The 18,726-nt window shown below is 36.1% G+C and overlaps 1 protein-coding gene across 2 annotated transcripts in view; it reads right to left on the reverse strand.

Annotated features, from left to right (window-relative positions):
* LOC120350161 overlaps positions 1–18,726 on the reverse strand; it is a 66,488-nt gene that overhangs the window by 37,119 nt on the left and 10,643 nt on the right. The gene's annotated exons all lie outside the window — the stretch shown is intronic.

Consider the following 18,726-nt stretch of genomic DNA (forward strand, 5'->3'; position numbering starts at 1 on the left):
AGTTGCCAAGGTCTCTGATCGAGCCAATCCTTTATTCGGCGCTCACCTTCTACATAGCTGGTCTGTTTGGAGGAGTAGTGGCTAGTGGCTTGCATCCAGTTCTGTATACCAGTCATATCATGTGCTATCACCGCCACAGCTTATGGTCAGTTCAAATTCAATTTTCAAATAATTTCATCAAATCTATCTATAAATATTATAAAGGGGAAAATCGGCTTATACTAGTACGGGATAGGAAATTCACGAATGACGACGCATCATCACGTCTGAACTACTCAAATGATTAACTTGAAATTTTGCATTATAGATTCTTGATTTTTCAAGGATGGTTATAGTCCTATTTCAAATTCTTCAAGTGTTCAAGTTTTCAGTTTATAAATGTTTCAGTTATACCTTGCGGAGCACTGGTTACCTGCTATTTTGGAAAGAAACAATTGATAGGTCACAGTTCGTATGACTTCAAGACCCTGCTGCACAAAAGCCTGTTGATTTTGAATTGTGATTTAAAATCATGAGAACCAATAAGAGGAGACTTCTTTTTGGTAAAGCCTTCTCTGATTGGTTCTCGTGGCATTTAATCGTAATAGGTTAAAAATGTAGTAGTCTTTTGTGCAACCGGGCCCAATCTTTTAAGCTGGATTCCAATTGATTTTCTACCTAAAGGTTTATAATTAAATACGAGTAGGGGAAACCTTTCTGCAGACATTCTTTTTATATGTCCCTTTTATTGAATCCGGTATTCTGTAACTTTTATTCAAATAGTATATTCCCAGCTCTGATCGGATAAATTCATTTCTAAAATGTTCTCTCCGATCGCAGCCCTTAATTCTACAGCGGAATCGCATCTTTGCAGCTTTGAATCAAATCCAAATGCTATTTATTCAAATTCACAATCACAAGTATTAAGATAACAAAAACATAGCTCAATAAGATGAAAAATAATGAATAAAAAATGAAATAAATATCGTTGTTTTATCAGGGAAAAAATTATGAACTAGGAATAAAGAATACAACCCTTCCGTAGAGTAGGACAGGAGAAGCCATTATTCAATAGAATTACTTCATAGATTTTTTTTTAGTTTTTCCTGTGAAATGATGTGCGTATTTGTTACGTTTGCAGGCTGCCTGATTTCGGTCACATTTGAATCGGTTGCCACTGGGTCATTGGCGTCAGTACCAATAAATTGAGCAGATTTTCTGTGGAATCTACATGTCGTTGAGGTTAGTAATCTATCAATTTGTTTATTTATTTTCTCATTCATAGGCAATAGATAGAATACATGTAAAAATACATGCATTCACCCAAAACTGTTTTTAATCTCAATTTAAAATAAACAGTCCAGAGGTTATGAAGAGTTCACGATTTTCTGAATTATGTTTCATCAATTTTGTGTGAGTTATTTTTCGCAATTCTATTGTCATTAGCTAAGGGAAAAGCTAACTGTATTTCAGGCAAAATATCAGAGGGAATAAAAAACTGAATGAGAAAACCGCTTGTCATGTATTTAGACAGATACATTGCCACACAAAAAACTACGGTACGATTCCTTACTATGAAACCATCAAGTTTCCTGTAATATATTTTCATAGTTTGGAAGGCTTTAAAATACGTTTTTAATTATACCTAACTATAGAATATTTTACCAATATTATCTTCTAAAACTATCGTACCTATATAGTGAGGTCCACGTGTATAGTGAGGTGCCAAATTTATAACGGCAGTAGTCTACATTAATATTGGTGTATATGTTTCAAGGTCCCCTGAGTCCAAAAACATGATTTTTAGGTGTTGGTCTGTGTGTGTGTGTGTGTGGTGTGTGTGTGTGTGTGTGTGTGTGTGTGTGTGTGTGTGTGTATGTGTGTGTGTATGTGTGTGTGTGTATGTGTGTGTATGTGTGTGTGTATGTGTGTGTGTGTGTGTATGTGTGTGTGTGTATGTGTGTGTATGTGGTGTGTGTGTGTGTGTGTGTGTGTGTGTGTGTGTGTGTGTGTGTGTCTGTGAACAGGATAACACCATTCCTTATCAACCGATTGACTTGAAATTTTAAACTTAAGGTCCTTATACCATGAGGATCCGACAATAAGAAATTCAATAAAATTGAATTCAAAATGGCAGATAATTACTAAAAAACCATGTTTTTCACGGTTTTCTCGAAAACGGCTCTAACGATTTTCTTCAAATTTATAGCATGGATAGCTACTTATAAGCCCTATCAACTGAAATGAGTCTCATTTCTGGAAAAATTTCAGGAGCTCCATAATATTCTTAAGAAAAATGGAGGATAATGACTAAAAAGCCATGTTATTCTTGGTTTTCTCGAAAATAACTTGACCGATTTTTTTCAAATTCATATCCTGTATAGTTATTTATCAGCTCTATCAACTGGCATGAGTTTTCTTTCTGGGAAACTAATGGGGGGTCCACCTCATCCTTGAGAAATAAACTTAGTAACCTCCTTCTCGTGCATGAGGTAGGTACCGCAGGTAACACATAGTCGAGTTATTTCATCTGTAGAACAGCTGTTTCGACGACTTTAAAAAAATCATCGAATTTCACAGTTTACACAAATGAAAAACTACTCTGAAAACAATTATATATACACATATACAGAAGTCTGATCGTAGTTTCAAATATGAGCAAGGAAAGTTCTGTGAGTGTACCCAATACCTACTATTAATTCAGGCCCCACAACTGATCTCTAATAAACTATGACGTCATCACATGTAGATCCATTATCTACTGGCGGTAAGCAAGCGAAATAGTAGCGCTGATGCTTGTTATCACATCTGATATGGTAATCAACAAAATTAGAATAATTACAAATTCAATTTTCACGGTCTTCCATTTCAATGAATATGGTTTGTTTATCATTCTTCTGATATTCGTTTGTGAAAAGTAATAATGAAATTGGGGTTTTAAATCATGGGATACTGTTGTGTACCTAATTGTTGCGGGAATTATAACAAGACTCCAAAAGTTTCGATCCTTACGGTATTTTCTTTTTCGAAAGATGAAACTTTGAAACGAGAATGGATACGAGCGATAAGAAGAAAGAACTTCAATTCAACAAAACAACGGTTTACATGAAGTGTAGAACAGTGTAAATAAAGTGTGAGTGGAAAATTTGATTAAAGTGTGAAATAACAGAGTAAATAAAATGTAAAATAACAGTGTAATTAGAGTGTGGAAGAGCAGTGTAAATAAAGTGTGTGAGAGAACTTTTGAACTGATAAATCAAAAAGTAAATGCAAAGTGTTGGAACTGTCCATAACATCATAATATTAAAGGTTTTACCTAACTGAAAAACAGTTTTCTGATGGGTTTCTTTGTACCACAAATTTATTGTGATCAAGTTCGTGGGAGTCTCTTTTCTACAAAAGAGTTACATAAAATTTGGTTTATCTTTGATTTACCTCTCCTTCGATTCTGATACAGGCTATTATTAAGTATTTTTGGTTGAGATGAATTTATCAATAGCTCTATCACTGAATCGAGTAGACCTATGTCTATGAAGCTGAAAGTATTGATAAATTATTGCTGTGGAATAAAGTGTTTTTATTTCAATAAAATTTCTATTTGATAAAATACAAGTGTCTTTAATCTGAAATTTAGATAGTATTCCATCCAATAAAAAATCGATACAGAAACAAAAGATACATTGATAAGCTATAGTAGAAACTACTATGATCTAAAAAGAATCAATCTACATGTTATGACGTCATTAATTAGTTGTGGGGCCTGAAGTAACAGTAGGTATTGGTGTACCACACCAGATTTGTTGGGGATGTTACAGTATAACATTGAAAGTGCATAAGACAATAATTATGCCGCTTCCACACTCTCGCCAAGTGCTCACAAATAATGACGATAGTGTGGATGCCTTCGATTTTTGTCCAGGCGAGCATCCACAAATATATCCCATCCAGTCAATCGTCACATTGCAGTGTGGATGGCAAGACCAATGTGGCCAAGCTAACCACCTTGGCAAGCGACTTGACGAGAGTGTGGACAAGGCATTATAATAATAGATTTATACTTTTAGATCACCTGTCAGCTGGATTATTAATTACATGCAATTAATAACAAAATGATACTTGAACTATTTATCTTGTATTTCCACTGCCTTCAATAGAACATCTGACAATATCAGCAGCATCTTGAGAGTGAGTTCTCCAGCCCGGTAAGCTCACTAGTTTAAGGGCCGAGACACACGAGGCAGTTTCTCATACGAGTAGACACGGCATGACATTACAGGAAGCTCTCTGATTGACCGATACGCCAACTCAATTACACAATCGGAGAGCTTTCTGTCCTGTCGTGCCTACACGTTTGAAAAACGCCTTGTGTGTTTCATTAAACGAATAAATTCGGAATTCTTCATCTTGTTTGTGATTTAATAAAATAGCAGTTCATCGAATGTGGAGTTGAATGTAAATTGCTGTAAATTTGTACTGAATCTTATTAGTTTCAGGAAGTGATTGATTAATTGGTACAGTCTGGGTCTTAATTTAATTTAGTCCAATCTACTTCACCATGAACACAAAAATAATACAAGGTTGTGACAGACAAAAACAATAACTATTATTTCTAAATAGAAATTGAAATATATTAGCCAATTTTTGTTTGTTGTAGAACGCTAGTCTTTCAAATCGATTTCATTGTTCATCCAGTGTTGAAATTCAATTAGTCTGTACGCTGTGCGAACCCTTCACCTTGCTTCAAGATGTCCGCTGGCCTCGCTGGCATATTTAAAATAATACAATTATTTTTTACATCCATCTCTCTTTAGATAGTCGTAGAGTTATTGAAAAGTGTTTTAAAATTCATAAAATATCAGAGGGATTTTATCTTAATTAGAAACAGGCTCTCCGATAGGGGAAACAAGTTTTCTGGTAGTGAAATTATTTTGAAGTTTATTTGTAAAATTATCAAGTGATTCAAGCCATCTTGAAATTTGGTTAGTTGATGGAAGGTCAAGGTGCCGGTTGCACAAAAGCCGGTTAAATTTTAATCATGATCACGAGAACCAATCAGAGAAGCCGTCTTATCAAAAAAACCTTGTTTGTGTCAAACGCAGCTCTCTGATTGGCTAATTAGGTGACTGTTGCAGAGTGCTATGGCTTGTCAATGACCACGTGACCGAAATACCGCTCGGTGATTTAGAATTTAAGAACTGTTTGAATTAATTATCGTATCATCACTGTAACTGATATTACTCTTCCTTGAGTCCTTGAGTACAATAAATATCAGACTTTTTTAATTAAAAATCTATAAGGATTAAATAGTATTGTGTTCTAAAATGAAAAGGCTGTCATAGTGAAAAAACTTTACAGTAGGACACTAATACTTTATTACAACAAAAGATTAAAATATAAAAAGTTTTTACAGTGAAACATCACAAATATAATTATTATACTCGATCAATAATATGAACAACATGTAAAAATTTTATAAACGTGATACTGTAATTCTTTAATCCCTTAAAAAAACTATTATTTCAACCCCTGCTTCGAAGGATAGAATAACTATTTCTTTATGCTTTAATAAATTTATTATTGCATCATTATAATAGAACTAAATTTTTTTATACAAACAGTAGAATTAAACAATCATGCTGCAGTCAATATTTAGGCTATATTTTATTCGTTTCACAAAATCGTATAGGGCCTATCACTCTCGATTGATAAAATAAAAAGTATTTCATCTTTCAAAGATATTTGTAAAGCGTTTACAAAAATATTTGATATTTTGATAATAAATTCATAAGTCACGTACATTCAGGATGATAAGGTTCATCATACTAGGAGTATAAGAATTTTAATGTCCGGTTGCACAAAAGCCTGTTAAATTTTAATCATGATTAAATGTCACGAGAAGGCTTCTCCGAAGATATAAGGCTTCTTTGATTAGTTCAGGAGGGATTCAATACGATTTAAATTCAACAGGCATTTGTACAACCAGGCCTTAATGTTTTTAAAAAAAAATGATAAGGCATCATTAAATAGAATTACAAACTATTTTATTTCCTGATGAAACATTTAAGAAGCACCTGCCTGCCAGCCTCAACTGGAAGTATCTGAAATCACCTTTCAATAAAATTGCAGTAAGTTTATCTATCAAGTCATTAACTATAAATCTAATATATAGTACCTATATATAGTAACTGTAAAATCTCAATGAAGTACCGGAAATGTGGAGCCTTTTTTAAAGTCTTGACAACTTATAGGTACCTATTTGAAAACTGTGAAATGATACTAAACTGTCTGTAAAAAGATACTAAAATCTGCTGCACGCGGTACACGTTTAGTAGACGTAGGTACACGTAGAGGCAGCATATTATTTAGTATATTGATGAATAATCTATCATATGTATATTTTATTGATGTATATTATGAATTTCTGTTTATACTCACGTATGTTGTCCACTTGTTTCCATTGGAGAATGGACACGGCTTCAATGCCATAGTAGAACATGGACAGATACTTGATTGCATTGAAAGGAAACGGCACATTACTGCAAAATACAATTAAAGAATGATCTGGCAACGTTGTGGAACGATAAAAAGTGATTGCCCTATCTGCTTTGTCAAACGATATACAAGAATAGCAACACACACACACACACACACACACACACACACACACACACACACACACACACACACACACACCTAAAAATCATGTTTTTGGACTCAGGGGACCTTGAAACATATAGAAAACTTGAAATTAGGGTACCTTAATTTTTTCGGAAAGCAATACTTTCCTTACCTATGGTAATAGGGCAAGAAAAGTAAAAAGACGAAGGAGTGAGTCAATTTTGTTGGTCAACAGACTCGATCTGTATAATAGCTCAAAGAATATGTGATGAGAATTTAAAGTTCATTCATAAAAGCAATCGAAAGTCATCGTCAAACAAACCCACAAACGGTCTATAGTGAGGTCCACGTTATAATGGCGGTGAAGAAAGATAGGAGTACAGCGTTGCCGATTCTCTGCAATTCCACTGCCTTCCATAGAGGATAGATAGCTGATACTGGTATATCTGTTGTAATTTTTTAACTGTTTGTGTTTAAAATAATCAATTATATTTTATTTCCCAAGAAAATATTTTTTTCAATAATTAATTAAAACTGAGATTGAATATTTTGCTGATTGTTATATTTCTAAATTATTAAAAAACGATCTTGAAACTTTGCGGAGGTGGTGAAGAATAGCGCTATCTGCTTTGTCGAATGATAGACAAGGATAGCAACAACAATGTTAATCAAATACTGCCATAATAACGTGGACCTCACTATAGTCGAGGCTACGCTCGTTAATAAAGAATGGAATGGAGCCATAGAGGAAAGATAGCATTAGAGCGTTAGAAAGATATCTCAAAGTATAGGGCGTCAAATGTCATTGTTAACTCAAGCCGAGAGTCCTGGTAGTTTTTTTCGTGGAGCTATGTGACGCTACTAGTCTCTCATATTGTGCCGTTCTTACACTCTCACCCGGCCAAAATAGTAATACTAGTAGTTATGTGAACAGTAGACCTCACGCAGTTTTCTCATCCACAAGTATCTGGTGTCACTTGTTGACCGGCTTCTCCAGACATCTGTGTAATGGATGCAATGAATAATCCACTTGTCAGCTGATTGAATATGAATAATTCTATAAGCTGATTAATCCTATCTTCAGAGTAGATGATATATATATAGTGATATCGTAGTATGGAGAAGATTACTTTTCTTTTATATTATCCTCAAAATGAAAAATCTCAAAAGTCTTGTGTATACATCGACGCGCAGTTAAAAAAGGAAGAATATTCCTGCCAAATCTCATAGAATTCTAACAACGCGTTTGGCCGTCAATGCGTTACATACATACAGACAAAAGAAAATACGAATTAAAACATAGACAGTAGTCGACAGTAATCGGCTTGAGCAAACAAGAAATCGGCATGCAATTTGGAACATAAACGACCTATACCATGGGATATCTTCTTATGCTATCTTTTCTGTATGGTATCACCATTAAAGATACAGTATCACCACAAAATGATACTGTATCACCCTGAATGATACAGTATTAACAAAATATGATACAGTATCATCTCAACTTGTACACAATACCATGGAATATTTTATTAGGGCGGTTGCAGACGAACCACAATCGCATGTGGGAGTGGGAGCTACTATTTTCCTTCTGTGGTACCACAAACGCAGCGCATATGAAATGCATTGGCAGGCATGGCAGTGGCACTGATACTTCCACATGGCGTTGTGCGCTGTGGTAGCGATTGAACCGAAGATCTAGAGTGGTGTTCCATGGGAAAATGAAAAATATATGAAAAAAACTATTTGAAATAATCTCAAATTGACAATTATTGTCAAACTCTGCTTTAATAAACACAAAGTTTACAAGATTTACATGATTTCACCTGTGAACTTGGTGTTTATTAAAGTGGAATTTGACAATTTCAAATATTTTTTTCAATTATGGAAAGATTCCACAATATCAATATTGGTTCTAAAAATTTTATTACGATGAAACACTATTATGAAATCACCTCAACATAACCTACAACCTGAACATTACTGTTGCACTAATGACCGTTTTCTCGAATGTAGTGTGAAAGTCTCTCTGCGTTAGGGCGTTTCGTCATATTGATCTGTGGTATGACGGTCCCACATCCCACATGCGAATGTGGTTCGTCTGCAACCACCCTCAAGCTATATTTTCTGTATGGTATCACCACATTTTGGATACAGTATCACCACACATGATACAGTATCATCCCAACTTGATACACAACACCATGGGATATCTTCTTATGCTATCTTTTCTCTATGGTATCACCATGAATGATACAGTATCATCCCAACTTGATACACAACACCATGGGATATCTTCTTATGCTATCTTTTCTCTATGGTATCACCATGAATGATACAGTATCATCCCAAATTGATACACAACACCATGGGATATTTTCTTAAGCTATATTATTTTCTGTACGGTATCACCACACATAATACAGTAACATCCAAACTTGATACACAACACCATGGGATATCTTCTTATGCTATCTTTTCTCTATGGTATCACCATGAATGATACAGTATCATCCCAAATTGATACACAACACCATGGGATATTTTCTTAAGCTATATTATTTTCTGTACGGTATCACCACACATAATACAGTAACATCCCAACTTGATACACAACATCATGGGATATCTTCTTATGCTATGTTTTCTCTATGGTTGGTAATCCCGTCCTGTCTCCAAACCTATGGATTGGAGTACAGTTAAGATTTAATTCACGAAAACGTCGACAACCCCAAAAGTAAGTCTTTAATTTGCACTAACCTTGGAACTGGCGAGGAAGTGGACTGTATCTCGTGTGTAGAAGTTACTGCTGACGATATCCTGACTTTATGCGTAGGCCTATATGATATTGCACATACTGTATATCACGAAACGAAACGAGGTAATTAATTGCGTTCAAGCTCGAACGCCACGGAACGGGAGACACGGAACGAAAAAGATGCTTACTTCTCGAGCACTATTCTTGAAGTGCTGGGTGGAAAGATAAACGGGAAGGATGAAGGAGGGGTGAGGGAGAGAGGTTATCTTGCCTCTTTGGGAGAGGGGGAAGGGGAGGAAAGCGCAAACTAATCAGCCACAATCAAGGCTGCCGATCCTCCGTGAATCCACCATCTCCGCCCGCCTTGGAATGCCCCATTTCCAAGAACATAAACTCAAAAAAAACTAAAATTTAAAAGTAAAAGAAAAACAAAACAACATGCACTGAACGGTAGGAAAGGAAAAACGAAGGGAAAAGGAATAGGAAAGGAAAACGGAAAACTAGGGGTGTGGGTTAAACTAATAGGGAAGTATGGGGGCAAGTTTCCTAACTGGCCTAACATACTCACCAGAGTTAGTTTTCACGTGAGCTGAGCGCACAACACCCTTAGCATCACTTATGATTTGGGTGACTCTACCTAACGGGTATGATAAGGGTGATGAATTGTCCTCTTTAATCCATACTAACTGCCCTACCTGAAGGTTTGTGTCACTCTCAAACCACTTATTCTTCTGTTGAAGAGTGTGGAGGTATTCACTCTCCCACCTCTTCCACAATCTCTGAGTGAAGCGATTAACCTTTTCCCAACGAGACAGTCTGTACTCGTTGACATCACTCACGTCAATTTCAGGAACCGCCAACAGAGGGCGATGAACAAGGAAATGTCCGGGAGTCAGCGCCTCGTAGTCATCAGGAGATGAAGAGAGCGCATACAACGGTCTCGAATTGAGTATCGCCTCAATTTTCACCAACAGAGTGGAAAGCTCAACAATAGTTAGGACCGAATTTCCCACTTCACGAAACAAATGGAATTTCACATTTTTAATATTGGACTCACAGATTCCATTCATGAAAGGAGCATGTGGAATATTAAAACGAAATTGGATGCTTTTAGATGACATCGCATCACAGACGTTGGATTGATTTTCTGATGATCTGAGAAATTCAACAATTTCCTTCAATTGTCGCGCAGCACCTTTGAAGTTCGTCCCTTGATCACAGAATATTTCTTTAGGCAATCCACGCCTAGAAACAAAACGATGGAGAGTGTTAATAAACTCTTCGGATGAAAGACTTGTATTCACCTCAATGTGACAAGCTTTTGTTGCCAGACAGACAAACAGTGCAAAGTATGCCTTGTACGTACGAGCTTTGGGCCGAATACTCTCTTTGACAGTGAAAGGACCAGCTAGATCGACCGCAGCCTTCAGAAAGGGAGCACTGGGAACAACACGAGAGCTGGGAAGATCACCCATGACGGGAGCAACAGGAGTTGCATTGAATAAACGGCAACGAGTACAATTGAAAATCACATTTCTGATAACACTGTGTGCTCCAACAATCCAAAAATAACGCTGAATAAGAGCACGCACTATTCTTGGTCCAGCATGAAGATGAGAAATATGATAATACTCAATGAGGAGTTTAGTAAAATGACTATCTTTATGTATCAAACAAGGATGCTTGGCTTCATATCCTAAAGCACTATTTACCAATCTGCCACCAACACGAATCACACCATCACAATCCAAGAATACAGACAATTTTTGGAAACTCTTATCGCAAGGTTTACCCTCTTTCAATAGGTCGAGTTCACGATTGAAATGACACTTTTGAACAATTTTAACACAATAAATTTGTGCACATTTCAACTCTTGAACACTAAGTGCGCCTGATTTACGACAAACACCACTAATTGATGCTTTACTGTTATTCACGAAACGTAAAACATAAGCACAGGAACGTAACAATCTCATGTATGAGGAGAAACGTGTTATCTGAATAACAGCAGTCTCTTCAGTGATATTCAAAACAACACCTTTATTTTGTTTCACATCAGGCAGAATTTCAGTAGCAGGGTAAGTCATAGATGACAACGGCCAACATGACAACGAATTAGAACACCACGTTGGAGCATTGAACCAATCTTGCGAATTGCACAAATTTTGGGGAGAAACGCCTCGTGAACCAACGTCGGCAATATTGAAATCAGTAGCAATGTGATTCCAATCAGAAATATTAGTCAACTCTAATATTCTCACAACACGATTTGCAACAAACGTTTGCAACTTGTAAGGAGGTATATGCAACCAAGATAAAACAATAGTTGAATCACTGAACAGAAACGTAGATTGAAGATTGATTTTTTCCAGTGAAGGAAGGACTGAAACATACAATCGCGAAAGCAACAACGCAGCTTGAAGCTCTAATCGAGGAATAGACAGAGTTTTCAACGACGCAACTTTAGTTTTAGCTTTCAACAAGAAGCATTTCACCGTAGATTCTGACGACACAACTCTCAAGAAGATACAAGCACAGATTCCTTTCTGCGATGCGTCGGAAAACCCAAGTATTTGACAAGAAAAAGCATCGCCATAAACGCATCGAGGAATTGAAATTGAACTTAGAGCAGGAAGCTCTCTCATCAGCTCGTTCCAGCATTCGTTGTATTCAACAGGAATCGGCGTATCCCAATCGATGTCCAACTTCCACAGCTCTTGTAAAAAACATTTCATTTTGAATATTACTGGAGCTATAAAACCGAGAGGGTCATACAGACGCGCGATAACGGACAGAACAGTGCGCTTAGAGTTTTTCTTTTGAAACTCTGGAACGGAGACTTTAATATGAAAACAATCAGTAGTTGGGTTCCACATTACGCCAAGAACTTTCACATTTGAATTAGGCTCATCACTGATATGAAGTGGTACTTGAGTGTTTTCAGAACGAATCAAATCCAAGAACTCAGGAGAATTACTGCTCCATTTATTCAACTTGATATGAGCACAGTTTAGAAGATTACAAAGTTGTGATTTTATTTCACAGATTTCTTCCAACGAATTAGCACCTGTGAGAAAATCGTCGTGATATATATCATCACGAATAGCTGCTGCTGCCAACGGAAATTTATCTCCTTCATCTTTCGCCAATTGAATGAGAGCACGTTGAGCAAGAAAACCAGACGGTTTCAAACCATATGTGATTGTTTTGAGCTCATAAACGACAATATCATCGGAAGGATCTTTACGAAACAATATTTGAAGGAAGGAACGATCTTCTTCATCAACGAGGATAGCACGATACATTTTCGTAACATCACACGTGAATACGAATGAGTGAAGTCTGAATCTAGTTAACACATCACATAATGTCATTTAACAATTTTGGACCTGAATGAAGAACTTGATTCAACGAAATGTGACTCTTTTTAGCAGACCCATCAAATACAACACGAACCTTTGTTGTGGGTGATGACGGATTGAATACACAAAAATAAGGAATAAAATATTTACCTGGTTTTTTAGCAACTTCCATATGATCCAAAAGAAGATACTCTTCCATAAATGATACGCAATCAGATTTCAAACGAGCATCACGCAGCATACGACGCTCCAACGACAGAAAACGATTTAAAGAAACATCATGAGATTCATGAAACTTGAGTTGATTAGTGTCAACTTTGAAAGGGAGACGAACAACATATCTTCCTTCAGTATCACGCGTGTGAGTTTCAGCAAAATGTTTCTCACAAAACTCATCATTGGGACTAGGAAATTTATGATTAGGAATTTCTTCACTTTCCCAAAACTTATGAACCAAATTATTCAACGAGTTCTCAGAGGTGGGACACGTCATTAATGGAGTCAATGACTCATTAAGAAGACTGGAATGATTTGGAAATTCACCCAAAATAATGTCACCAAACACGGTAGGAATCACGCAAAACGAACACTCTTCACTAGATGAGACTTGACTATGATGACGTAATATTTTGTTGAATAACTGACATCCCAATAGAAGATCAACGGAACGTTGTTCATAGAACACAGGATCAGCAAGGTTGAATTTTTTCAACTCATTTTGCACTTTCGAACTGAGATAAATAGGGGGCAATGAACCAACTATTTTATCAATCACGTAAGCCTCAGCTTCTAGACGAGGGTGATTTGAGCCCTTAGGTTTCAACAAACATTTCACAACACCAGAAGAATTCCCTACACTCGAGGAATTCAAACCAGAGAAATTTTGTTGACAATCATGAACAGATAAACCAAGTTTCATAACAAGATCTTTTGTGATGAAATTAACAGTACTACCAGAATCAATCATTAAACGAACACCAATAAACGAACCAGATGAATTTTTAATAACTGCTTGAGCAGTACCTAGAACAACACTCGTTTTAGGAATTAAACTAACAATTGATGACTTATCAATAACATTATCAGTGATACCACAATGCTTAGAAGAATTTGAATTCTCAACAACATTCATAGTGCTGTCAGTTTGAGTGATCGAATCAACGGATTTCGATTTCAAAGCAATTTTAGAGATGTTATCAGTAGACTTCTGATAACGAACAGGAGAATTCGAACGGCTATTATCACTACTACGAGGATAATGAAGTAATTTATTATGCATACGACCACAATAACACAACGATTTAGACTTGCATTGGTTTACAGCGTGAAATTTGGAGAAACAATTGAAACAGACTCTCAATGATTTAATAAATTCATTCCTAGCTTTTGGATCTCTTTTCAAGAAAGCAGGACATTTGAATAACGAATGATTCGTTGAGTTGCAAAATGAGCATTTTGTTTTAGCACTATCATTCAATTCACAAGTAACTGAGCTGCTTATATTTCGAACGCTGTTATTAGCCTGAGTAGATAAGACAACCTTTTTCTGAAAAGACTTATTTTTCGGCTTTTCGATAGATTTTTGTTCATTAACAGACGGCACATCAGATGCAGATAATTGATAAGATCTAACTCTCTTATTCACGAAATCAATCAACTGTTGACAAGAAGGAAAGCTCTTATCAGCTACCTCGAGCTCAAACGATTCACGTGATATTTTGTCTAATTGACGAATAGCTAATGAGTACAAGATATAATCAGCCAAATCAGGAACTTTCAACGATTTCAGAGTGGTAATACTATCACCTACTTTAACAAGAAAATCTTGAAGCGATTGTAACGAAGGTTTAAATGGGATTGAACTAGTTTTCAAAATCTCATTTACGTAGTAGTTAGCTAGCACCCTATCACTTTCATAACGCTTGCATAGAGTTTTCCATGCCAAATCAAAATCACCACTTATCTGAAAAGATTTCACTACTCTGGCTGCTTCGCCTTTCAACAAATTATGTAAAATATGAGATTTATGAACAGGAAAATAATATTTATCATCCACAATCAATGATGAAAAGATATTTATGAATCTAGGCCAGTCTGAAATATCAGAGCCATCAAACGGTTTTATTTCAGTTGGAGGTAATATCATGTTCAAACGGGGAGAATGAGAGGTTGAAGTTGAGGGTTCACTTTTCTCCTTCGGTTTCTCATTTTTCATTTGATTCAATTTATCACGAGCATTTATTATTGCACAGGATAAATTATCAATAACGGTAAGTGATTGATATTCAGGTTCTTTAGTAGGTTCAACTTGAATAGATAATTCATTGATTTCATCTAAGAGTGCAGAATATTCTTTCACAGTATTTTCAATAGATATGCTTCTTATCAAGAATTGAGATTGAATTTTAGGGTCATTGATGTCCTTCAACAAGTCATAAGCTTGTTGAACACGGCTAAACAAAGTTTCTTTCTTCTTCACTCGAATAGTAAGCAAGGCTTGTGGGCTTGCCATTGTAACTGATTAGATAAACAAGGAGATTTGGAAAGGAGCTTTGTAACTGGATTTAACATGGATATCAGTGCATGTATCAACAAGTAACTCTACTATTAACGAATTGAAATTTAAATTGAAAAATAAATCTCTTGGAAATAGAACATATCCGGCGCCTGGTCGGACCATGTGGAAAGATAAACGGGAAGGATGAAGGTGGGGTGAGGGAGAGAGGTTATCTTGCCTCTTTGGGAGAGGGGGAAGGGGAGGAAAGCGCAAACTAATCAGCCCACAATCAAGGCTGCCGATGAATCCGTGAATCCACCAATAATCATGAACTATATTAATATTGAACCATATTAATATTAAATATGAACCGTATTAATTATAATAATGATTGTACTTCAGTTTTGGGAGGTGAAACTATGTTATTAGAATGTAGTAAACATACATAACTACTGTTAAATATATTAAACAATATTAGAAAGATTTGAACTAAATGATTGATTAAAATAGCAATAAAAATAATTTCTCAGTATACTCCATGCTACTGAGAAAAGGCTGTCTTGCTTCTATTTGTCGCTTCATTCTACAATCTTGCCTCGTCGCTTCTTGTCTGCTCATGTCAAAGTGACACCGCGCAACGGTTGGAGACAAGGGGAAACGTTTTGTTGCCTATTATATTATAATATATGCGTTCAACTGCCAACATCTGTTCCATCAACTGGGATATGAATTAACAGATATTTCAGAGATGTGATCAATAATACTCACATTTTCGAATTTGCTCGCTGTGGCGCAGTGCGCAGCCAGTTCTTTATCGCTTGTATTATTTCCGCGTTACTAGCAGTTTTCTCGTACAGCTCCTGTGGGATGTTAAAAATTATAATAAATCAGAATGTATTTAGACAAAGGAGCATTTTCAATTTATAAAGACTGGCTTACCATGGTTTGCTTATAAAGACAACTTTCTTTATAGAATTATAACACGAACATAACTGTAAAAACACTTCCAGTTCTTAGCAAGAGAGACTAAATAGTTGATTCTTTAAACAAATTTTTCCTATTGGATGTTGGTACCGACGCAATTTTAGCACACTGGGCAGATTGCCTTCTCATCTTGCAATGTCTATACCACTGAACTACTTTTCAACATAAATTGTTTTAAAAATTCCAATCAATTCTTAATTAATACAGAATGAAGAGATAATATTTTATGCTCGAGGTATAGGTTACCCCCAGTGAGGTGGGTTAGCTTCGCCTGCCCAATCGCCTTTTATGATTGTAGAGGGGTCGGGGTGGAGTCCAAGCAACCTCCGCGCTTGGCGCTACCTGTTGGTACTCCATAATAGTTGAACAATGCATGTGTCTCAAACACTTTTGAATCAATGGTGATTTCTCTAGTTGCCAGAACATTAGTGCGTATAGAACTAATGTAAACCCAGCATTGGGAAAATAATATAGTAAATGCATGCATTTTTACTTTCCTTGCCCTATTACCATAGGTAAGGAAAGTATTACTTTCCGAAAAAATTAAGGTACCCCAATTTCTAAATGTCTATACGTTTCAAGGTCCCGGTTTTCTTTGAATCTACCGGTTCTGTTTGCTTGGTTATGTTCTCGATTATGTTATGTTTCAATCAATCATAATAGTTTAATAGTATTTGATATTCATAGTTTAACATCAAAGTTTTTATATTAAAAGAATACACTACAGCACCAATAGTTATTGAAAAGATTTTTCAATATGAGCTCCAGTGAAGATCAACTAGAAGAAAATCATGTGGGAGAGAAGAAAAGGAATCTTGGACGTAAGAGGATAAGAGCAGAGCAGAATTGGAAAAGAAATGCCCAGAAAAGAAGACGTGTTCAAGGTAAGGCATATGTGAATAATAATAATGAAAGAGTTGAAGAGAAAGTTCTCGAAAAAGTGGAAAGATGCTGCCCAAAAAAATGTTCAGATAACATCAGTCGACAGGATCAACAGGAGCTATTTGAGGAGTTTTATTCTTTAGAGGACAAAAGCTCTCAAGATCTTTTTCTTTCATCATGCGTGCTCACAAATGAAGGTGCTGCAACAAGGCATGTAGATACATTGTGGGAGTATAATTTGAAAGTCAATGGTGAACTAAATTGCAGGAAATTACTTCTACAGTTATTTCAAATAAAAACACCAAGAAGAATTCGTACCATTCAAAACCGAATAAAATCAGGATCCATCAGTTTTGCTGAAACAAGAGGAAAGCACGATAATCGACCTACAAAGATATATGATGATGTATGGGACCTGGTGAAGAAGCATTGGTCAACAATCCCCCATAGCAAATCTCACTACTCAGCCAACAAAAGCAGCCAACTCTACTTCGAAAATCCTAACCTCACCATCGTCCGCCTCTATGAACTTTTCAAGGAATATTACCATGAAAAAACCCATTCAGTTCTCAAAAACATGAAGTATAACACCTACTTCAAATTTTTTCGCACACATTCGCCCTACTCAATAAGAAAACCCAGATCTGATGTCTGTGACTTTTGTGAGAAATCGAAAATAAAGATAAAAAATGACCCAAATGATGTTCAAACCAAAATAATGCTTGACGTTCACCTAAGAAAGTTTGAAGCCTAGAAGACCCTCGAGAATAAGCTGATTGAAATGAGTAAGGATTCTACAACATGTTTAGTTCTTGAATTTGATTATACACAGAATCTGCCCCTCCCAAAGTTGAATGTGAATAATCAGTTCTACAAGAGACTACTGTGGTATTATATTTTCAATATCTACTCTCACAATGACAATGGGAATTTTATGTACTGTTTTTTGGAGAGTGAAGCCAAGAAAAATGCTGACAGTGTGGCCTCATTCATCTAGCATTGTCTTCAAGAAAAACTGAAAAAAACATCGATTCAAAAAAGTTTATCTTTTTTCTGACAATGCTGGAGGACAAAATAAAAATTCCATGATATCTTCGTTCTGCTCATATCTTGCATACACATTCAAGATAAAAGTGACACAGATTTTTCCAGTGAGAGGACACTCCTACAATCAGTGTGACAGGAATTTTGGCATCTATGCAAATGAAATAAAACGTGAAGAACGTATTACTACACAAAAAAAGTATGATGAAAGCATCTGCAAGAGTGCTGAAGTCATCCACGGCCGTGGCATCATGAAGCAGTGGAACTCTCTCCAACCATATTTTTCAAAGAAGCCTGCATCCAGAGGAATTTTATTCAAAATACAAAAGTACTGCAGATTGCAGTACACATCACAAGGCAATATACTGGCAGCAACGTCATATAATGGATTGTACACTCCATTCTCATACCTGATCAAACCCTGTTGTTTTTCTGATGGACTTTTGGACAACCTACCTCCGGCTGAGAAAGTTCAAGTGAGTCCACAAAAAATCAAAGACGTTCAAAGTTTGTACACTTTTTTGCAGCCAGAAGAGATACAATCGTTTGAAGACATATTTTCTATGAAGAGAACAATAACAACTGAAGTAGGTACTGTGTGA

The sequence above is a fragment of the Nilaparvata lugens genome, chromosome 3 (assembly GCF_014356525.2).
Source record: "Nilaparvata lugens isolate BPH chromosome 3, ASM1435652v1, whole genome shotgun sequence".
Classification (NCBI taxonomy): Eukaryota; Metazoa; Arthropoda; class Insecta; order Hemiptera; family Delphacidae; genus Nilaparvata; species Nilaparvata lugens.